This window comes from Balaenoptera borealis (genome assembly GCF_965194805.1).
Source record: "Balaenoptera borealis genome assembly, chromosome: 6".
Taxonomy (NCBI): Eukaryota; Metazoa; Chordata; class Mammalia; order Artiodactyla; family Balaenopteridae; genus Balaenoptera; species Balaenoptera borealis.
The window spans coordinates 48,005,114-48,030,470 of NC_138863.1; the positions used below are offsets into that span (position 1 = coordinate 48,005,114).

The 25,357-nt window shown below is 34.9% G+C and overlaps 1 pseudogene across 1 annotated transcript; it reads right to left on the minus strand.

The window, feature by feature from the left end:
- Positions 1-492: 492 nt before the first annotated feature.
- LOC309631037 (prefoldin subunit 2 pseudogene) lies at positions 493-24,392 on the minus strand (annotated as a pseudogene). Its single transcript has one exon. The product of its transcript is annotated as a prefoldin subunit 2 pseudogene (transcript).
- Positions 24,393-25,357: the final 965 nt, after the last annotated feature.

Sequence of the window (25,357 nt, forward strand, 5' to 3'; positions counted from 1 at the left end):
ATTTCTCTTGAAATAAGAGTCTTGTGAGCTACTCCAAACCACCAACTATGTTTATCAAATGTGGCAACCGGGCAGTCTTCACACAACTCTACACAAAACTACTACAAGAATAAAACTGAAGAGAATAAAAATATTTTACCTAATAAAAATTCCCGGGCTTCCCTGGTGGCGCAGTGGTTGAGAGTCTGCCTGCCAATGCAGGGGACACGGGTTCGAGCCCTGGTCTGGGAGGATCCCACATGCCGCGGAGCAACTGGGCCCGTGAGCCACAATTACTGAGCCTGCGCGTCCGGAGCCTGTGCTCTGCAACAAGAGAGGCTGCGATAGTGAGAGGCCCGCGCACCGCGATGAAGAGTGGCCCCTGCTTGCTGCAACTAGAGAAAGCCCTCGCATAGAAACGAAGACCCAACACAGCCAAAAATAAATAAATTAATTAATTAAAAAAAAATGATGTTCTGAACAATAAATGGAAAGACAACATTTAAAAAAAAAAATTCCCTTCCCTGCACAAAAAACAACTATGAAGCAAATGGCTGTTTTAACACAAAATACCAAGCTGAATTAAATATGTTCAAACAAAATTTTGAGGATATAAAAACAAGCAGGATTTAACCTTAGTTTTTACTAAGAAGAAAAAATGGACAAAAAGAGGAAAAAATTAAACAAGAGTTTTGTATTCTAAAAAAATAGAAAAATCATAACAAAAATCATAACAGATTTGAAGACTAAATTACAGATGCTCAAGTAAAAATATACGCCAATGAAATTTTAAGAATGACTTTAAAGGAAAAAAACTGAACTGTGATCATGTTGTACACCTTTATTAATGGAAAGACCAATGCCCTGCCATATATAGGCCCACTGGGTCTTTGCTCACATGGAGGAAGAGCACTCACCATGTGGCATGCTGATTTCCACACTCTTAAAAGATGGTGGCTAACTAGAATCCTCTAAAATGCCTTTGCTGCTGCTGCCTTTGCCTCTGTTTCCAAAAATGGTCCTCCTTCTCAGGGTTGTAGGTAAAACACACCCAAGACATTATTGTGGTGTAGTCAAGGATAAACCCAGCATAAGCCTGTGATTCTAAGCCCAATAAAGCCATGGGAACACCTTTAACCCGGACAATAATTATTTGAGACTCTCTGGAGTGGGAAACTTGTAAATATTAGCAGTATAGAGAGGACACTCTCTCCCTTAAGTATATCCATGAACTACCGCAAAAAATTCAAACAACAATAACAACAACAAAATCCCCCAAAACCCTAGGTACAGGAGGAGGAAACTCAGCACTCAAACAGAAGCCCACAGTTTGACCCAATTGGAAACCAAAATTTTCTAAAATAATGCCCACAACAAAAAGGTAAAAGGGCACTAGTTGGCATTTGTGCCTCTACAACAGTTTTTTTTTATTTGTGTTTTTTTGTTTTTTGTTTTTTTGGCTGCGTTGGGTCTTCGTTGCTGTGCACGGGCTTCCTCTAGTTGTGGCGAGTGGGGCCACTCTTTGTTGAGCTGCACAGGTTTCTCATTGCCGTGGCTTCTCTTGTTGTGGGGCACGGGCTCTAGGCGCAGCGCACGGGCTTCAGTAGTTGTGGCTCGCGAGCTTAGTTGCTCTGCGGCATGTGCGATCTTCCCAGACCAGGGCTCGAACCCGTGTCCCCTGCCTTGGCAGGCGGATTCTTGACCACTGCGCCACCAGGGAAGCCCTACAACATAGGTTTTGAATTAACTTTAACATATACTGAAATGCACCAATTGACAAAAGTTAATGGTCTTAATTATGGGCCTCAAATTACAGTTTTTCCTGGAGATGTGACTAAATTTAAGTGAGATGCGAACTAATTAACTAACATTCACAAACACTCTGTCCCCAGACAGTAGAATAAATATGTAAGGAACAAATACTAAGACAGAGACAATATTCTGGGCCATAATCCATGTCTCAATAATTATTAAAATATTCACATCATAAAAAGTATGTTGTGTGAGCATAGTGGAATTAAATTAGAAGTAAATAATAGAGAAAATCTAGAAACCGTCAACATATTTGGAAATTTTTTTTCTGACCAAAACATTTAATTAACCAAAAAATTACAATGGCAGAGAAAATAATAACAATAAAGAGAAATTATAAGAAGTGGGAATCAGGGTAGAAAAAATGCAAAGGCCTTGCTCTCTAGGAAACCAGTACTGCAGCTGGGCTGGCCTCAGCCCCAGCCCCTTCTGAGTTTTCTTTGGCTGCTGGCGTCTTGTCTTCCCCCATGAGACGCATGTTGTGCTTTTCCCGGAATTCATTTAGTTCCTTTCCCTTTGCCAGAAACCGCTGTGTCAGTATCTCAATAATCTTCTGTATCTGCTCCTGGTTGTTCTCCAGGGCAGGCAGCACCTCTTTGACAGTCCACTCTACCAGCACCCTCCAACCATGCGGTAGCACTTGCAGGTTTCATCTACCTCCTTCAGAGTATCAATCACTAGACGGTGCTCATTCAACTCCGTCTCCAACTCAGCTGCTTTGGAGGCCAGGCCCCACTGTTCCTGCCGCAGGCGATTGAAGCCAGCAATTACCTGCTCTGCTGACACCAACCCCCTTCCCTGAGCTGCTCCGGCTGCTCTTGCCAGTGCAACCACTGCTCTCTGCCATCTTCATTGCTTGCTGGGCTTCCGATCTGCCCATATTTGGAAATTTAAGTACGTAATTCTGAAAAACCCACCAGCAAAGAAAGAAACAACAGAAATTTTAAAGTATTTTAAGCTGAATGAAACAAAAAAAATTTGTGCAACACAGTTAAAGAGTGCTTATATAGGAATTTATACCACGAAATATTTAGATTAAAATATAAATCTCAAGACAATAATATAAACTTGATCTTAAGAAATTAGAGAAAGAAAAATGCATTAGGCCAGAAAGTAATCATAAGACAGGAAACAATAAAGATCAGAGTGGATATCAATGAAACAGAAAACAAAAACAACAGAAAAAACTGAAGAAACAAAAATCCATTTCTTTGGAAAGATCATTGAATGTATAAACATTTGCTACAACTGAGGAGAAAAAAAGCTAAATAAGACAGAATTACCCATACCATAAGAGAGAGGGCATCACTATGGATTCTGCAGTTTTTAAAAGGAAAGTAAGGGGGAAATTATGAACTATTTTATATAAATAAATTTGACAATTTGTATGAAATGAACAAAGGTTTTGAAGGATAGAAACTATCAAATCTCACTCAGGAAGAAACAGCCTGAAAAGCCCCAAATAAATGAGAGAAAATGAATATGTAGTTAAAAAGCTTTATGCAAAAGAAACTCTAGGTCTAGGTGCCTTAAATGGTAAGTTCTACTAAAGATATAAGGAACTAATAACTCCAGTACTATACATACAGATAATAGAAGTGGAAGGGACATGTCCCAGCTCATTTTTTGAGGCCAGCATAAATTCTACAAGACACAAAAATATAGATCATTAGCTGTTATCAACATATACACAAAAATTGTTAATAAAATTTTATCCAATTGAATCCAACAGTATATAAAAAAGATAGCACATCATGATCAAGTGGATTTTATGCAAAGAATGCAAGGTTGGTTTGATAATAAAAAATCAATCAGTATAATCATATTAACAGGTTAGAAAAAAATATAGGTTAGATAAACCAACCTATATTTGTGAATAAAAGTCTAAGTCATTTAGGAATAGAATATAACTTCCCCAATATGATGAAGAGCTTTAACAAAAGCAAGTGCTAACACCATATTTAATGGGTAAAAACTGGTTGTTTACGTCTAACATGGAGACAATGCAAAGATATCCTTTCTCCTCACTTCTTTTTACTATTTTGCTGGAATTCCTAACTATTGTAGTAAAAAGTAAGGAAAAGAAATATAAGACATATAGATTGGAAAGAAAGAGGTAAAACTGTTTTTTATTTGTGGAATATCTAATTATGTAGAAAATGCAAAGAAAGCTATGAAAAACCTACTAGAACTAATTTATAAGTGTAGTGAGGTTCCAAGATATGTAAATGTATGAAAAGGAATGAGAATGTTCATTGCAGAATTATTCACAATAACCAAGATGTGGCAACAACCCAGTGTCCATGATGGGACAAGAAAATGTGGTATACACATACAATGGAATATTATTCAGTCAGAAAAAAAGGAGATCCTATCACTTGCAACAGTATAGATGGATCTGGAAGACATTATGCTACATTGAATAAGTCAGTCACAGATGAACAGATATTGCATGGTACCATTTATGTGAGATATCTAAAATAGTCAAATTATAGAAACAGAAAATAGAATGGTGGTTGCCAAGGGATGGGAGGAGAGGGGGAAATGGGGAGTTGTTGTTCAATAGATATTAATTTATAGTTATACAAGATGAATAAGCTCTAGAAATCTGCTGTGCAACATAGTACCTGTAGTTAACAATTGATATGGTGCACTTAAAAATTTAAGAGAGTAGATCTAATGTTAAGTGCTCTTACCACAAAAAACCAAAAAGCACCCCCCGCACCAAAGGGACACAAGGAAACTTTTGGAGGTGATGGATGTTTATTACCTTGATTGTGGTGATGATATCACAGTTGTATGCATGCATATTTCTGAAGTCATCAAATTATATACATTAAATATGTGCAGTTTTAAAAATATCAATTATACTTCAATAAACCTGTAAAAAAAACCAAAAAATCTATGTGTTTCTATATACTAGCATTGAAAAATTGGAAACTGAAATTAAAATAAATACTATTTGCAAAGGCATCAAATAGCGATAAATATGAAAAACATATGAAACACTGAGAGCTACAAAACATTGCCGAGTGGTATTAGAGAAGACCTAAGTAGAGGAATATATCATATTAATGTATTGGAAAATTCAATCTTATAAGACCAATTCTTCCTGAATTTTTCTGAAGTTTTCAGCAATCCTATTTAAGATTCCAGCAGTCTTCACTACAGAAATTGACAAGCAGATTCTAAAACTTACATAGAAATGCAAATATAATACAGTAACTAAAATGATTTTGAAAAAGAATACCAAAGTTACTCGTCACACTGTCTGATTTCAACACTTATGAAAAATCTCCGTTAGTCATGACAGCTTTGTATTTATATAAAAATGGACATATAGACCACACATATATGATCAATTGTTTTTTGACAAAGGTATCAAGGCAACTGAGTGGAAAAAAAAGGTAAACGTATAACAAATGATGTTAGATAGCCATAGAAAAACAGATAAAAGCCCAACCCTTACTTCACACTATATTCAAAAATTAACTCAAAATGAATAATAGATCTAATTGTGATAGATAAACCCTTTAGAAGAGAGAGGAGAAAATTTTAGTGAGCCTGGATTTGACAAATATCTGTACAAAAAGACACACAAAGTACAAAGTAGAAAAAGAAAAATTGCCAAACTGGATTTCATCAAAAATATAAAAAATGCTCTTCAATAATCACTGTTACAAAAAAGAAAAGACAAGTTACTGACTGGAAGAAAATATTTGCAAACATTTATCTGACAAAGGACTTCTTTCTAAAATATATTGTACAGCAAACTTACAACTCAATAAAAATAATACATACAGCCCAATTAATAATGGACAAAAGTTTTGAACAGACACTTCAGCAAAGAATATGTATGGATGTAAATAAGCACATAAAAAGATGCTTAAGATCATTAGTCATTAGAGAAATGCATATTAAACCAGAGCGAGACACCACTGTATCCCTAGGAGAATTGTCAAAAATCAAGTTTGGACCATACCAAGTGTTGGTAAGCATGCAGAGCAACTTGAACTCTCATACACTGCTGGAAGGAATGTAAACTATTATAATGACTTTGGAAAAATGGTTTACAGTTTCTTGAACATTTAAACATGATTTTTGTATAACCTAATCATCCCCTGCCCGTTGTATATCGAAGAGATATAAAATGTATGTCCACACAAAGACTGGTGCACAGTTTTTCGTGATGCTTTATTTTTTAGTAACCCCAAACTGTAAGCAACCCAAACATCTATTAACAGATGAATGGATAAGCAAATTGTAGTATATCCATATAATGAAATACTACTCAATAATTAAAAAAATATTGATTCAGGCAGCAAGGATGAATCTCAAAATAATTATGCTGTTTACAACAAGCCAGAGGAAAAAAGGGAACATAAATATATGTACATTTATTTAAAATTCTGGGATATACAAATTAATCTATAGTGACAGAAAGCAGATGAGTGGTTGCCTGGGGAAGGGAGTGGAGATGGTTTAAACTTTTGGGACAATTGATATGTTCATTACCTTGATTTGCAGTGATGGTTTCATAGGTATAATGATAAATCAAAAATTTTCAAATTGAATATCTATCTAGTTTATTATATTATACTTCCATTATACCTTAATACAGCTGTAAAATATGAATGATTCCCCACGAGTAATTTATTATTATAAGATTTCTTCATTTTTTTTATATTGAGCTTTTAAAAATTTAAGCTTAACTTTGATTCTAATCAAGTAAAAGGTATAAAGAATTCCACAAAATTCACATTATATTGATTCAGTATTTAATTTGTTGTTTCATTCATCCATAAGCTATGTGTAATATTTGTTTCATTCATCCATAAACTATGTGTAAACTATGTGTAATTTAATGATTATTTCCATACTGTCACAAGACATAGGAATTAGAATATTTTCAATAAATTTAGATTATTTGATGAATAAATCTTTTAGTTTATCAAAAAATATTCTCTTAAAATAAATGAGCAACTAGATTATTGCTTTTTCCTAAAGAGGAATTTGGAAGGAGCCCTGCCACCTTCTGTATTTATTTTCCCCCAAGAGATAGCATCTAGTTTTAATTCATCAGAAGGAGGTTCCTCACAATTAGGGAATCTCAAAGCTCTGGGGACAGAAAGAAGAATTTTCTAAAGGAAACTAATTCTGATATTTGAAGGCATTTTAATTCAGTTTTATTTTCTTATAGATACATTTATTTTGTACATAACCTGCATCTTCTTCAGTGTTACTGTATCTTTCCTCATGAACAACAAAACTGTTTGCCCCTCTTTTAAGGGATTTTAGAGCAAATTACATTTATATCTCTTTTATGAGCTGCCTGTTTCCCCTCCCCCCTTCCTTCCTTCCTTCCTTCCTTCCTTCCTGTCTTCCTCCCTCCCTCCCTCCTCTTCCTTCCCATTCCCTCCCCTCCCTTCTCTTCCCTTCGCTTCTATTTCTTTGCTTTCTTTTCCTTAATTTATTTCTTGTCTTCAGTGTATGAGAAAGAGGAAGCTAGACAAAGACTGCAATATTGCATGTTTTGTTACTATAAAAAGAAAATACTCAGCTGCACTACAGTGATGCCAGTATACCACACTATTACAAATGCTGCAGCTACACAATGTTGATATGCTTTTCCCGATGAGCAGAAAGCTTCTTTTGCTTTGAAGCAGCTTTAAGGCATAAAAACTCACAAACAAAATAAAAATTACTAGACTAGCACAGAGCACAGTTCTACATAGTGATAATACTGAAAACCCAAGTCACAATGTGATAGTAATAATGCTTCATTATACATCTCTGGAAATTTCTTAATCCGTTTCCTGGGAAGAAGTTGAAATACTGGACTCTTCAGTTAAAAACTAGATAATTGCCAATCTTATCATCACCTCTGAATGGGCCACATCTGCAGAGGATTTTGATTGTTAGGATCTGGACTTTAAAGGAGCTCTGATGTCATTAACTGACTTTTCTCAACTCACTAAATAAATTCTGCTCACATACTGTTCACAGTTCCTATTTTGCTGTGCAAATGGAATGGTCATCTGCTTTAAACTTTAAAAAACATCAGAAAGAATATTGGTCATACATGGCTCTCTGAATTTGGTCAGGGTCATCTGGCGTAATTTGCAAATGGACAGGTTTCCACATATTGGCTGTAATACTTTTGAAAGCCAACCTGTAGATGATTTTACAATCTGCAGATGGGAAAGCCAATTATTGCCACCTGTTCTTATCTACAGCATAGCGTATTTCTTAATGAAATATGTCTCTGAATACTTGAGACTCTTTTTTTTTGCTTTTATTTAATGGTTGTTTGCTTTACTGTACCACTGTTTTTATTCCAAGAGAAATATTTCATTAATAACATATCAATAAGTATTCTTTCATTTATGTATAAAAATCATTGCAGCAGCATGTCCTTAGCTTATTTAAAACTTAACATGAGAAACAATCTCATGTAATTATGGAATTCTCTTTGTTAATATGAACTCTATTTTTTAAGATTTGCTAGAACTCCTGATAAGTTATTCAGGGTTGCAATTAAGTGGATATTGTGATGACATTTGGATAGTGAAAGTACAATTTATAGCAAAATTGTCAATAAGGCTGGTGTGAATAATTTATTTAATGTTTTTTCCTATGTACCCCAGAACATGTTTCAAACTATTTTTTAAAATGTAGAACACCATATTTAAAATTAGTATTCAAAAGTTCAGTGCATAAAATAAATGAGTGTAATAGCTTTTCTGTCCAGGGTCTTCCCCACTCACACTACCCATTCCATGTCTTACCTCCATGGCCACCTGGAGTTATCCCCGTGATATTTCTGATGTTCAGTGGAATCTTAGTTTCAAGTTATGGCACAAGATCAGGGTGAGAAATGGAGATTAGTCCACCATGTTGTGTAGTGGCAATTAAGTGTAGTATTTTAGAGTTTGATATCCTCAGGTTGCCTTTTCAGTATTTTCCTTGAGTATCAAGGATGTTTTGAGAAATATAGAGCCCTGGCAAAGTGCCTTAGGGATTAGGTTATATCCCTAATATAGGAGCCTAGGATGGTGGGAGAGACATCACAGCCCCTCTGGCAATAAGAAACAGCAGCATTTGTTGGGAAAGCAGACAGTAAGGTTGAAGTCATAGGAAACCCCTTCCTCAAGCCACTCAATCTAAGGTAATTTATAGAGAGTTAAAACATTTAAACAGAGGCTACTCAAATTTTTGCTCATCTGGCATATGAGGAATCAAACTGCTTTCACCTTAATCTGGTGAGGTAAAAAAGATATGATCACACATGCAGTAAACTTTATGAAGCAGTTCATGCTCAATTGCGCCAGCAAACTTTCTAAATGACTTGTAGCAGCAAATAAACTGAGGCTTGCTTTAGGATTCCAAATGGTTGAGGAAAAGTTTTTCTTTCTGTTAATTCATAGTAATAGAAAAGTACTTCAGTTTGTGAGGCCACAGATTCAGAGTCTTTGCACATTCATTAAATCATTTTCCATTAAAGTAATGAAGTAATCCAGTAACAAAAGCCTGTAGATGAGGGTGTAAACAACTTAGTATAACTTTTCCACTGTTCATCTCATGTATTCATTTTCTTGAATTCCCATTTCTGTTTGTTGCCAGGATCAGATCTTTATTCCACGTTTTGCTTTCAGTTTGTGATTTAGGTGAACAAACAAAGTTTGGGGGAAAAAAAAGCAGTTGCCATTTTGATGTAATTTGAATATTTAAAATTTCTTGGTAAGTTGCTTTGGAGCTCTTTTAAGTGCATGAGGATTCCTTTCCTCCTAGTCAACAGAATGCCTGCTCCTTTCTTTTTCTGCTTGCTGGAAGGAGTAAACTCTGAGAGCACCAAGAGTGCCTTCTATTCCCCATGACACACTCCCTCATGTCATTCCTGCCTTGGTTGCTGTGTTAACTGTTCCAGACAGATGAGGGAGCCAAGGCAGGCTTAGGAGGATCTTGATGTTTGCCCAGGTACTCTTCAAGCAGAGCTTCCGATTATTTGGCGCCCAGCACCTACCTTACAACTGTTACATTACTGCATTGTGAATATTCAGGCAGCAGAAAACTCTGCCTTTTGGGGCACTGTGATAAACACTGTAGTAAGTCACCTGCAGTTCTAGTCAATTAAGTTTTCTGAAATCTCTCTGTATTGTGTTTTCCGTCATGAATCATATGTTACACTGTCACAAAGTTATGTAGTGCAGTTTCGAATCTCTGAATAACCACTGAACAAAACTGCAGGGTTCCTTGTTAGGAATCACAAAAATGATTTCTTGTTCAGGGATATCACTCCTTGTGAGGTAAAACATGTTAAATAATATTGAAAGTATGAAGTGATTAATGACGGGGAAGATTTGCTATTTGATGTTTTCATGCAGGATTTCTTTTTGTTTGTTTATTTTTAAGGATTATAGGTTTAATATTCTAGATTTGAATCTTTTAATGTAAAAATGTATAAGATTATATGATGACTATGAAACTTAAGAAAGGTATATCATGAAAACGTTAGATCACAGCAGTATGAAAAATAATGAACTACCATCTCTATAACAATCTAAACAAAATGCAAAATGTGTACTTACTAAGAATATATTGGCATATATTACCACAGAAAGATATATCATAATAGAAAATGACCACAAAATTTCCCATTTATTCATCTATTCACTTGTATATTAGTTCAGTAAATATTTACAATATATGATGGTGGTAATATTAAAAATTGAGACAGTCTTGATAGGGTCATAGCAGTGAATTTTTTTTTTTTTTTTTTTTTTTTTGCTTAAACAACAGAAATTTATTTTCTCACATTTCTGGAAGCTGGAAGTCCAAGACGAAGGTGTTGGCAGGTTTGGTTTCTCTATAAACCTCTCTCTTTGGCTCGCAGATGATTGCCTTCTTACTGTGTCCTCATAAGACTCTTTCTCTGTTTATACGTTCCCGGTGTATCTCTTCTTGTAAGGACATCAGTCATATGGATTAGGGCCTCACCCTAATGGCCTCATTTTAGCTGAATCACCTCTTTAAAGACCTATTTCTAAATATGGTTACATTCTGACATACTAGGGGTTGGGACTTCAACAGATAAATGTGATGGGGATGGGGGGGTGTAATTCAGCCCATAACACCATGTATTTATTTTGTATTACATAATTGTGGAGATAAAATTAGGGACTTATGGGGAGAGAAAGATTTTAATTTTTATTAAGATCATCTTTCATTGTTTATAATCCTTCTAGGTAAAATTGACAGGTTTATTTAACAAGAGGGCAAAAATATATCTATTTAAATTATGTTTGGAAGATTGATAAACATACTTTTTGATCCGGCTACTGTGCACACTATTTGTCTGTCTACAAAGGGAAGGAGAGGTCTGTAATATTTAATGAATACTTTGTGAGTAGTACTATGAGAGTTCAGTGTTAACCAATGCTACTATCTGCCAGGCTCATAGCAGTGAATTTTGAAGGAGGGAAATACAATGAATGATATGGCAGTCAACTGTATTTCTTCTTAACTAAAGAAAAATTGTTCTCCCATGAGTATAGGAAAGCAGCTGATTTACTTACCTCACTATATTCTTAGGTTGTGAGCTATATTTTTATATAAATTTAAATTGCTCACATTTGTGAATTCAAACTCTATTAATGATTCTGAAATTAGACAGTATAATAGAAGAAAAAAATAGTTCCAATGATGATAGCAAAACTTTGGCTTTCGTCTCAAAGGGATGTAGTAGTGTTACAAAATATTGGGAGTGGATTTAGAAGAATATTAGATCAGTGGGGGAGATTGTCTAGTCTGCTGGTGAGTGCTTGTGAATATAGGTAGGCAGATAACCTATAATTTTGCTAAATTTGAAGCCCTGTCACATCTTCTTTTTATATTCTGTAAAATAGGTACTACTTGCTTTGATTTCAACTCAAACAAAAAGGTCTTTTACATAGAAATATAAAATTTCAAAATTGGCAAAAGGGCCCTGGAAACTGTCTAGTAAACCTGTTAAAGCAAAAACTGCATTGGATGTTGTTAAACAGGCAAGGATGAGTTTATTCAAGGCTGTTTTAGTAGAGGAGAGGGACCAGAATGTAGTCTAAATTCAAATCCACTGAAACAAAGGGTGGGAGAATTTTAATGTTTGCTAATTGGCTTTACCCAAAGGAAAAGTAAACTTTCATATCTTCATGATAAGAGGTAGTTTCACATCTTGAATAAGTCACCCCTGGAATTAGGATCCTCCCCTTCCGCAGAGACTGGGAGATAGAGACACTGTCTTCTTGATGATTCCTTTTCAAAGAGATGTCTTCCAGGTCCTTGAGAAAGACATTTCTGGGTTGTAAACTGGCAAGAGGGTTTTTAAAGATTTACTTCTCAAAGGACTGAGAAAGAATTTACAATTGCATGTTTCCTATAATTGCTCTAAGAAGAGGGAAGAGGGGACTCCTGTGGTTAGGTTATCTGGGCACATAAGGGCAGGGGTTGGAGGCAGGTCAAGGAGTTTAGAGTCAGGAGGAAGGCTGTCTAAAGTTTAGTCAAGCTGAGGGAAAATTTGAAGGCCATCTTGGTCAACCTCCTTAACTTTAAAGGTAAAGATAATGAGGAACCAAAGGGAGAGGGGAATGGCTTTGGGGAATGTCTTGGTCATGTTACAGGGCAATTGGTATGAAAAACCAAGGCTAAACCCAAAGCTTCCAGTTTAGTACTAATGGGGCTCAGTTGATTTTAAAATTCAGTTCATGAAAAGGAAAAAAGATCAAATTGCTTGTTGGAATTATGAAATCAGAATAGAAAGATACCTTGAATATTCTTCTCACTTTAGCAAGGTCACACCTAAACAATTCTAGAGACAGGAGTTTCCTGCTTCTTTAAAAATCATCCAAGAAATGAGATTTCAGTTTCCTTTACAATCTGCTTCTCAATTCCAATCACTATTTTCCAGTAAATTTAATCTTAATTGTTTCATGCTGGAGATGGAACCCTTTCTTTTTTACTCCTAACAAAATAGAAAATAGTTACTCAAAAATCTATAGTTAGAAATTTTAGGTTTGAAATAAACCATTTTATCCCCAAGGTAACTGAATAGGTAGAATAGGTGACTTTTCTAAATTTGCACAGTGAATTATGGACAGAGATTGTTGCATGCAAGTACTCTACTCTATTAACATAATTTTAAAATTCTCTCTCAGAGCCTTTCTCATGAATGAATTGAGTCAGGTAATGTTAAGCAGATGAGAAGCAAGTTAAAAAGTGAACAACTCTGAGCTTATCCTATCCTAGGTACTTCTGATGGTCAACTACAGGAACTAAAAGAAACAAAACCCATTATTATATACAAAAACCATCTAGCATATATAACATATCACCTCCCTTAGCTAATGTAACCCTTTAATGAACAGAGAAGCTTATCTGAGGCTGCTGCAGAGTTACTATAGTAGTTATTTAAATAGCGCGTGACCCCTTTTCATCTTTCGGTTGTAGCTGAAAAAAACTATGTATATATGTTAGATATTTCTTGAGAACTTGCTTCTAATAATTTCATAGTTTTAAATCATACTTTTAGAAATGCCTTTGAAAATGATTTACATGGCAATGGCACTGGTCCATATGCACTGTGGATTCTATATGGTGATGGTCCTATGACATAATTATGGTAGAAGTAAAAAACAGCTAATTTGAGATTATCTCGTGATTCTTGGACATGATCAGCTTTGTGATAAAAATGAGCAAACGATATTTACAAACAGCGTAAAAATGTTCATATTTAACTTTTTTTGTTATGAATAAAACTGTATGACTTTTTTGGTAAGAGTTTTTTCCTTCCAGTTTTATTGAGATATAATTGACATACAGCACTGTTATAAGTTTAAGGTGCATAGCATAATGATTTGACTTATATACATCATGAAATAAGTACACAATAAGTTTAGTGAACATCCATCATCTCATAAAGATACAAAGTAAAAGAAAAAAATTTTTTCTTGTGATGAGAACTCTTAGGATTTTCTCTCTTAACAACTTTCATATGTAACATCCAGCAGTGTTCATTGTATTTGTCACGTTGCACACTACATCCCTAGTACTTATTTATCTTGTAACTGGAAGTTTGTACCTTTTGACTGCCTTCATCCAATTCCCCACTCTCCTAACCCCAATTCTGGTAACCACAAACCTGATCTTTTTTTCTATGAGTTTATCTGTTTGTGTTTGAAGTCTAATTCACCTACAACACTATTTTTGTTCCTGAATCACAAGTAGTGATTCAGTATTTCTATACATTACAAAATGATCACTGTGACAAGTCTAGTTATATCTGTGACTTTTATGTCCTCAGTAAAGTATAAATAAAGTGGTTTAGGTGGGCATTGGCATGCAAATCCATTTAGCAGCTATTACTTCTGTTGTTTTTCTCTGGAGGGGCAATTCGAGCAACTGGAAAATTCCTTGGCTAGTTCTCCAAAATTCCTTCTTAAAGCACTTTTGGTCAACCAGTAGGAATTATTATTTCAACCTGGTCATTTGTTTAAAAGGTATTAGGTAAACTCTCAAAGGCCATGATAAGATTCTTTACATAACTACCTTGTACCCAAGAAATTAAATGGGGAGCCATTACGTATACATGAGAAAGCCTGGAAATTCGTAAGTTGCTCATAACTGAAGCCAAAGTATCACTGTTGCAGTAGAGGCTTGCGAGGGTGTTAAAAACATTCTAAGGCGTTTTGAGAAATTCTCTGAATTATGTAGAATAGGCTTGCTTGTGCTGCAGGAAAAAAAAAAAAAAGATCAAACCCCGATGCCTTTGTAAAACAGAGATTTGTATCTCACTCCTGTGAGGTCTAATAAAGTTTTGTTGGCCCTTCTCTATCTTGCAGCCAGGCCATCTGGAACACATGACCTCCAAAGTCTACATAGCAGGATAAAAGGAGTTGTAAGATTGTTCAGGAGGTTTTTAATCACCAGGTCTTGAAGTGGCTTACTTTACATCCACCATTATCCCATTGGCCAGAACTGTCTCTGGCTCAGCCTTCCAGGGGCGAGAAGTGGGGAAATATGGTTTTTCTCTGTGCCTAGGAAGAGATTACAATGTGATAAACTCCTATCATTGAATCTGCTGTAATCCCCCCACAATAATATTCTTCCCTAACTTCACCTCCCAAATTGTGTCACGAATCAGTATTCATTAAACATTCAGTGCATTTGTATAAATATGTTCAGTACCTTGACTTGAAGTACAGTGATTTACAGTAGTTACAATATCTGTGTGTATTCTGTCTACTTGTAAAACATAATTTATTGAGTTTTTCCAGCCCTACTGCCAAACTATTTATTAAATCGGGCTCTTCCTCTTAAATATCAGGTTCTCTAATAGGCTGTTGCAAACACTCAGTTGTGTTCAATTCATGGTTGAATTCAAGGATGAATACTATAAGAATCAATATCCTGGGTTATTATTTAAAGATAAGTTAATGTGTACAAACCAAATATGCAGCTTGTAAGGATGACGTGCTTTTATTATGGTGCGCTAACTCTAACAGGTCTATCCCAGTATGTTATGAGTAGGGGTCCATTTTCCTTATAAGAATTATTTCTAGTTATAGGCTCTGGTGAATAACTTCCAAATACATAATTTCAGGACATGTGAAATATAATTCTCTCAAAAATATATTGATTGCCCTCTGGAATGAAAGTGTGACTCTCACATTTAAAAGCCATTCTTTAGTACCAGATTCCTCACTTAGGTAACTTGTGCATAGTTTATTCCCTTTATTCATATCCAGTTCCAGGAATAATTCACTATAAGGCCTGCATAGTTAGTACAAGTCCAAAGTCTCTTATTTGGTACCCTTGGGGACAGATGTGATTGGAAATTCAGAATTTTTACTATTTTTTGGCGGGGGAGGGGCGAGTTAGGGCTTCTCCAATTTTATATGTATACGCTATGTGAATCTGTCTTACTCACTGTTTTGCCTTTTACTTAAATGTCAAAATCTGGGTGTTTGGGGCATTACTAAGCATAAGTAGTTTTATTCTATGAATAAGCAGGCAAGGAGAAATCCTGTGCTGCTTTGGGAATAAGTTCCTAAGTAGCATGGACCCATCACATTGCAGACTCTTTGGTAAAAGAGCATAAGTTGCCTTTTCCATGTTATATCCACTGTGTCACACAATGCAATGCAAATGCAACCTGAGATTCTGTTCAATTATCCTCTTAATTCAAGCTGCATGAAGTGAACAGTGACTTCATAATAAAAACTCCCAATGGCATTCTTCTCTGGGGTTTGGGTTTAATAGGTGGACCTAAAATATAACACATGGGCCTAATTATTAATCTGAATAATGGCCAGCGTGGATGTTGTGGTTTCCTAGATCCCTGTTCCAGTGGCTGGGAGAACGTCTCCCCCTTCACTGTCTATTTCTTCATGCATGCCTGCTTTGACAGCCTTCATGGGATTCACCAACACACAGATGGTCTGTGCACAGGTTCCCTCAAGCACAAAACAACATTTCTGTACTTGTTGTCAGGACCTTAAGTTGCACAGTATTCTATCTGATTATTTTCAAATTCTGGATTTGCTGTAGGGAGTCAAATGAAAACTGTTTGCATAAAAGAATTGAGAGCACAGGTTGAATTAAAGGGGCAAACATTTGGGTTGAAACTAAATCTTATGTAAAAGTCACTTACACTGGTTTTTTTGTTTGTCATTGGTATTATTTTCCCATGACCCCTGATAATATTAGGCAATGCTTGAGGTGTGCCTGTTGATAAAACTAAAAAAATAAATATGAGGGCTTTGTTTTTCTTTTTCCAGTTAGAATAATACACCAAAGAGCAAATATTTACCTTCTAATTTAAAATTCATGTGATTCATGGAGAGAACAATAAGCAATTAAAACTGATGTAAAACCATAATATTTAATTTGGTATTTAATCTACTTATCGCAGTAATTTGTCCACAGATTTGTTATGAGAGTTATTTCTATCCAGATATTGCGATAGTGTCTGGGCAAGGTTTGTGGATATTTGAAGAACTTTTTTATTCAAAGGAAACAGTCCACAAAGCTTTGAAAGAAAGATATATAAACCTATTGGGCTTAAACAGGTTGTTTAATTTGGATTTTCTACTTTGCTCTTGATTTCTAGCCTTTAACTTCTCACTCTCTCAAAGTACTTTGAAATGGAGTAATGTGTTAAACATGCAGAGAAATTAGAAATTTGGCTCCAGCAAAGAAATTATTTCCAGGGGAAAAGAAAGTTGTGAAGAAAATGTTTTAGAAATGAGAACAGCATGTAATGGGAATGGGAGAAGTGAGCGTTTGAGCTCTCATTACCATATGAATTTTAATTCTGGCCCGAATAGCCCTCCTCTAAGTGCAAGGCCACACTCCACCAGAGGACTTGGTTTTCTGAGTCACTGCCCTTTCATGGTAATGTGGGAATTACCACAGTAAAACACATGGCTTTATGAGTCTTCATTGGGTTCCTCACATTACTGGGACTACATTCACTTTTTAACTTTTACAAGGGGTGTGATGGAAGAAAAGATTTTCAGTTAATTGATTGTATAGGTTTCACAGGTACAGTTTTGACTACTAATGGGGATAGTCCATATAAATTTGGTGAATGGTCATTAGGTCAGCATATGAGAAGACCTGAGAAGATATGGACAGTGTAGTTCTCCATGTCTTTAGAATAACTAGCAATTAACTTCTACCAACTACTTTTTATGTTTTTCATTTGTCTTCATTCATCTCTGACTGTAATCAAAGTTGAATTGGATACTAATTGTCTAGGTCTATGCTGTCCAATACACTAGGCTCTAGCAACATGTAACTATTTACATTTTAATTGTTTAAATGAAATAAAATGAAACATTCAGTTCCTCGGTCACGCTAGCCATATTTTACATGCACAATAGTCACTAGTGGCTAGTGGATACAATATTGGACAGTTCAGAATGAACATCTCCATCATCACAGAAAGTTCTGCTGGGCGTCGCTAATCTAAATGCTAAATACTGAAGATTAATTATCTTGCTTCACAGAGAAATACCTGAGTAAGTACCTGTTTCCTAGTTATATTTACTATGGAACTAGCTGAGCGTATTCTTGGGAGATACATTATTGTAAAATTCTTATTAGATGGCATTAGTTTTTAGCATTTTTATAAATATTCTAAGAGTGCACCATTGGTTTAAATGGGTCAACTCTTTTGCCTAATACGCAATTTTTAAACTTTGTTACAATATCATCATTTATTTTGAAATAGAACATTTGCCTTATTTGGAATAAAACTAGTCCTTATGGGATGGCAAAATGATCTGTCCTCTAAAGAAATTCACAAGAAGGATGACTTAGAGGCAGAGTAACTAGGAAATTTTTAAGCTAGTCATCTCTCCCCTTTCATTCCTCCCTTATCCAATAAATTCCCTGCATAGCTAGGAAACACACAGGGATCTCATTGTACTGGGGATGGATTTAAAAATGAAATTATTTGTATCCTTTTATTTCTCCCCATCTCTCTTCAATCAAGAAATAAGATTTTTAATTAGAAAACTCACTTAATGTAAAACATTTACTCATTTCACTGGTTAACTACTATTTTATTTTTCTCATTCTTTTCACAGCCCTATAGTAGACTTCTAGAGTTGCCGCTAAATATCCTATCATGGCTATATTTACCTCAGCTTTGCTGTTTAACAATATTATGCATGCATATAGTAAGCTTAATTTACTCAAATAAAATTTACAAGTCTAAAATCCTGAAGATGAAATTCAAGGCTTTCCGTCAAATGAACCTGCCTTACCGCTTAGCTATTTTCTTCACAGTGCTCCCAAAGAATCCTCCATCCTAATGTCACTGTTTAAATTATCATTTTTCTATGACTATACTCAAGTCTCTCACCTGTGCCAAAGACTAAAGGATTGTTACCTGGAGCCATGTAAAGGCATAGAGGTACTCACACTCGTTGCTTGCTCACTGCATCATTCTTAATTCTCTGATGTCTGGTGGATGGCAGCCTTAATTTGTCAACACTCTTAGGAAATCACTACAAAAACTCAAGGTTTGAGAAGCCATATCTGTTTCCTAGACAGACGGACAGAGACTAATATCACCCAGAGTGAAATAAGGATTGGCCTTGGTGGAGGGTTCAGTTTGGTATGTGCTATTGTTTGATGCGGAAATTAGAACATAAAACATTTACCACCCTGAAAACCTTCTTTACAGATCACTGTACAAATACTGACCACTAATATTTCAATAATGTGTTGGAAAATACCAACTCTTGATTTTATACTTTTCCTACTGTCATTTTTTTGCAGAGTAAGATATTTTGAAAAGCATACAAGAAAGAAAGGAGAATAATAAACCATCACGTATTTACACCCATCTCTATCAGAACCTAATAATGTTTTCATTTCACTGGCTTCTTGTTTGGTTAAAACATTTTTTTTTTCTTTTGGTTTTGGTTCTTTTAAACTTTTTAAAAAGAAATAGAACATTGCAAACATGGTTAAAACCCCCAATAAACATTTTCCAATACCTTTTCCCATCATCTCCCCTAGTTTCAATTAGGTATTTATTAAGTTAGGCCACTTTGAGTAGGTGACACTAAGCAAAGACTTTAAGAAGGTTTTGTTGCTATTGATATAAAAACTTTATTCCAGTACATTTTCTGAGGTCCCTTGTCTGAACAGCAGAATCTAATGTTTAATCATTCTTTTCATGAAAGTCTATTGCTGTCATTATTTTGTTCCTGCTTTTAAATAATATGTTATCTGGGTATAAAATTTCACACTAACAGGTTTTTCTCTTGGCAATTCGAAGATATTATTTTACAGATTTATGGCTTCTTATAACAGATGAAGCCATCTGTTATATTGCTTGCTAATATAACAGATGCTAAGTTTGTTTGTTTTGAATAGTGACATCCCCATAACAGATACTAAGTTTTTAAAACTTAGCATCTGTTATACTGATTGCTAAGTTTTTAAAAAATAATCTATCTTTTCCCTCTGGCATTTTATACGATTTGTTCTATATTCTTAATGACCTGCAGTTTCACTATAATGTGACCAGCTATGGATTTGTATTTATTTATTTATTCTGCTTAATACTGAGAATATATTTGTTATCTGTTAATCACATTCACCTTTGTTCAAAATTCTCAACTATTACCCATCACTCCTTTTGTAACATTTTTTTCTGTAACACCTATTAGATATCCATTTATTTCTTAATTACTTTTATGACATTTATGTCTTTGTCTCTCTATGCTGTATTTTGAGTGATTTCTTCAATTCTGTTTTCACTTCGAAGATTGGGTCTTTGTTTTTCCTGTCTCTTTTTATTTTTAAATTGGCTTTTCATTTCAGTGATTATACTTTTCAACTATAACACTTCTCTTTTTCCATAGTTCTTGTTTCATTTCTTCCTGTTTTATTTCATAATTTCTTGTTTCCTTTCATAGTTTATAAGCTTCCATTTATCTCTGAGTATTTAAAATCTTTATGTTAAAGTTTGCCAAATTGTTCTATGAAGTTAAATTTCTTCTGGAGTGCACACCTATTTTGATATTGATGTTTGCTGCCTTCCTTAGCATTGAGCTTTTCCTTTTTTTTTTTTTCTGGAATTAGTTTTGTGGTTGCCTTAATCCAACACTCTGGCAACTGGTTGAGAGCCTGATCTTATAATCTGGGTCAGGGAGTGTTTTTAGGTCTGTTCCTAGTCATGTGGTTTAGTTTTGTCTTTTTTGCCTATAGCTTCCTGTCTGTCATAGTTACATTCAGCAGATTGGAAGCAGTTTGGATTAGCCTTGTTTATAGAGTATGCTGGCCCAATTCTAGACCTACCCACCTCCTGGCATCAGGTCATGAGCCTGACTCCAATCCATGTCCCTCTTGGAGTAAATATTGATGTTCATTAGCACACCAGAGCCAAAGCTGAGACATTTCCTATCTCTGGATCCATAGGGTAGCACACCTGCTGCTTTGGTCCCATTAGCCAGTTAAGCATTGTTTTGTTTCTGGCTCTCAAAAACATATGTCTTGTATTTGAGCCCAGTCAGGACAGTTTTCTCTTTTTATATTTTACCTATCATTGTTTTGTTTTTATAGTAGAGAAGTAAATGCTTTAAAGCATGAAATCCCTGCCATCTTGACTGGAATTTGCCCTTCTAACAGATTTTTAATCTCTAAGTATTGTGTTTAGAATACTAGTCTCAAACTATTGCACTTAAAAATGTTACACAGTGTGTTACTTATTGAGACTATGCTCAGAGAGAGGAATTTCTCTCTTTTGTCACTCCCAAATTAAGCCTAGAGTATAATAAGAAAGTTATATTCTCTTAGCTCTATCTTCTGGTTATCTGGGAAGCTGTAATAATAGGAATCCCAACTCACACCAATTAATATTGTTACACTGATTATTAGTAGTGCATATTTTACTACTTCACAGTTTTGTGGTTGACACTCTCGTTTACAGAAAAATGCAGTTATTTTGGGGACCTTTTTAGGGTATGTATTTGAGACATTTTTTTCTAATTCTCCCTGACATAGAAGTGAGCACACAGATAAAGCTTTTTAAATAGTTTCTAAGTGAACCATAACTCTTCTAAGAATGACTTTAAATATGATCTAGTTAAACTTTTCATTTATAGATGAAGAAATTTGACCTTGGATAAGTTAAGTGATTTTCATAAACACACACAGATAATGAAGGACAGATAGAAGTTGTCTTAGTTTTCTTATTTCCATGACTAGATTTGAAGTTCCTGAATGTAATGAACTGAGACACATCTTTGAATGTGATACTACGCATAATAAGAGTATTGCTCATAATAGATACTCAAAAATTATTAGGAGATAATGATAATGATAAGAAAATTAGTAGTAAAATAATGTGGCTTTGTTACTACTATTTATATTATTGATACTATAATTAACTCTATTCATCCACAAAGCGTGTACCATTTTAATGACACTTAATATGTAGGAAAAAATCATAGATTGGTCTCTTTTTCCTCAGAATGTCTTCAGGTATTTATCATTTTTACATATAATTCAATTTTTTAATCTCTAAAGCTATTTCCATAGTAATCATTTTGCAAACATTAGAAATGCAAATGTACTTCCACTGTAAGCAATAATAGTGTAACAGGGACTCAATATACTCTCCCACTGCAAATAAGCCACTAGAAAACTGAACAAAATTTACAAAAAAATGATTTTTAAAAATTGGGCAACAAACAGCACAGGACCATGGTCCCTGACAGAAAGAAAATAAGTTTTCTTGTTGAAATGAGCCTTACAATTGTCCCAATTTCATATTACCTGCAAGCAGTTTCCAGGTCACAGAGCAGGAAACAAAAACAGCCTGGTGGTCTCCTTGAATTGAAGAGACAGAATGGAATTTGGGGATGTGAAAGTGGTTAGAATTTATGGGCAGAGGACAGGAAAGATGGTATCTGAACAGAGAGTTTCTGGAGATATGTGGAGGGATCCTCCTTAGTCTTTTGCTTTATACTATTAGTATAATCTGCACATGCTTTAGAGGAAACCACAGAGGCCGGGTAAAAAACCAGTGGTAAGCAGTAGTTTGAACAATTGCCAGAGTTCACACAGAACTGGAAGTAAAGTTGCTACCAGCCAGAAAAGAAGATCTTGTAATGTGTATTGGGTAGAGTCTCCTGAAGGGTATTACCTTTGTGGTGGTGGTCAGGGTGGGGTTGTGGGGGGGGGTGTAAATTAGTACTAGGCTAAAAGCTGCTCTAGAACCAATCTAAAAATACTTAAAAGATAGCCAGATACAACAGATTTCAAGTGACTTAACTGGATAACTAATAGATACAAAGCTTTTAAAGGAATATCAAAACATAGCACCAAACAATATAATACTCACAATATAGAGGATTTGATAAAAAATGACAATGCAAAAAGGAAAGATTGTGATGTGCCCAATATGAAAAACATTAAAGGATCTCAGATTTTGCCCTGATTTCAAACTAACAAGTTAACTTGCTACAGTTTCATAGATATTAGTAGAAGACGCAATACTCCTGGATCAGAGACAACGAACTTTATCGCTCATGCCACAGCAGCCTGCAGTGAGCTTTAAGTTCACATTATTTCCCTTGACCCTGCCAAGTCCCACAGGAATTGGGAATTGCAGTAGGAATTACAGAAGTGGATCCAAGTAGATGCTGTACACACAGTGGGTTTGTGTCAGAGCTGAGGAACACCCAGGGCTTAGGAAACTCCCAATTTTATAAGGCACTGTTAGCAAACCTGCTCAATCTCTATCCCAGAGGGAGACATTGTCTTTATTATAATGGTCAGGAGATAAATCTGCCCTCTTCCCTGGAGGGAGACACTATCTCTATCTTCCAAGGCTGTTTGCTATACAGACGTTCTTGAAAACATAGTCTGGAGCAAAAGCTGATACTAGAAATGTAGAAATGCCATGAATTATCTCTCAACATCCTGAACATAATAGATAGTAAAAAATTTTTGGCTTACGTAACCCTTATAAATATTTCCCCATACTCTTAGGTCTATCCTCTACACATATATACAGTTTCTTTAATATGGAATTGTTATACTTTATCTGAAAAAAAAGCATTCCTTGAAAGCGATGTAAATCATATGTTTGCATAAAACTTTATGTAAGCAACTTTTAAAAATCATCCTATTTGGCTTAGGTGCTAATATACAGGATAGATTTCATTAACAGTAGCTTCTATTACTTTCTAGTGGAAATTTGGAAATGACAATATGATAAGACTATGATATTCGTATTTAGTCAGAATGACCAAATACAGACTTAAAAATTATTATAAGTATATGTAAATCAAACATAATTTACAAACACTTTAAATATTTTCACTATGGAGATCATCTCAATGAATAATTATATCATAGAAATGTAGCAAAATTACATTAGATATCATCTATCTTGCTAATTAAGATGGGTTTTCAAGATGAAAACTGTAATAACCCACAAGTCTGGGTTAATAACCCACAAGTCTGTTGAATAAAGGCTTTGATAGGTTACTCAATGAAACTTTTTTGTAATGTTCAAATTACTGATTGATGATCACTGCTGAAACAGTTAAATCTCCTTTTTATTGTGTTTTGCCCACTAGCATAGCTTAAGAGTATCTGGTTTATATAAGTACAAACCATTCTAGGTCAGGCATGGAACTGAGTCTGAGGCAAGTTTAATAGAAGTGGAAATAATAATGGTTATAATCCACAAAATTAGAAATGTCATTTTTATAATTTTTATTAAAAAATTTTCTCTTCAGACTTTTTACATACATTCTTTATCTCATTTAATATTCACAGAACATCACAAGGTGGGAAATATAATCTCCTTTTAACATATGATAAAACAGACTCAAAGGAGTATTATAACTGACCCCAAATTGTAAATATTGCCAGAGCCAGGATTTGAATACATGTTGGTTTGATTTCAATAACCACACTCTTTCCCCTATGCCAGTCTACATTCTTGTCTGCTATTAGTTAGTTTAGAACAGGGGTTAGCAAACTATATTCCATGGGTCAAAGCTTGTACACCACCAGTTTTTAAAAATAGTTATTGTTATACAGCCACACTCATTCACTTATGGATTGTCTATGGCTGCTTTTACTACAGTGGCAGAGTTAAGTAGTGGTAGAGTTGAGTAATTATGACAGAGACCATATGGCTTATAATGCCAAAAATATTTATTAGCTGGCTCTTTTAGAAAAAAATTGCTAACCTCTAGTTTAGAATAGTTACCTAAGTTTATGGATTCATGGCAAAAATAAATGTATCTTATAAAATGAGGATGAATATGAGCCAAAATTCTTCATTATCTCTTGGAGCTTGGAATTCATAAGAAATTATTTTGGAGAGAAATATCTGTGAGTATCTTACTGGGGATTTATGCATAAAGAGCTGAAACCCTAAACAATTGGGCAGCAGCACTTTTTATAAACGGGGAGGTGTTCTCGAGTGATCGAGAGAGGAGAAAGGGCTAAGGAAACCCAGTTGGTGACGGTTTGCAGGGCTAAATTCTGAGGCTTGGTGTATGAAGTAATCTGAAACAGTGACTGGGCACCTGGCTGGGGGAGAAGAAAGTGTTAACAAATGGTAGTGGGTAAATAGAAAAGTTTAGCCACCTGATAATCTTGGCATAAGCAGTACTCATTTTGATATTGAGTCAGAGAGCATCTGCTCATTTAAATAGAGAGTATTTCAGTAAAGGATAAGTACTGATGACTTTGTAAAAATAACCATGAAACTGACTCAAAGGTAGTCTTGCAGTGGCTTCCCAAGAAACAGTATTATTTTGTTAAGATAAAAAATCTCTGAGAAAGTCTATGAATATATTTGATGCCTAAATATTCTTCAGCTAGTATGTCTTACATGAATAGCACAAAGTCTGTGCTAAAGTTAAATTTTCATCAGCTTGTAAATTTGATATTAAAAGCTTTAGTACTCTCTCATCTCCTCCCCAGAGTAATGGGAAAACTAAAGGGATAGCATGAACCCTTACCATTTTATCTTAGAGTAAAA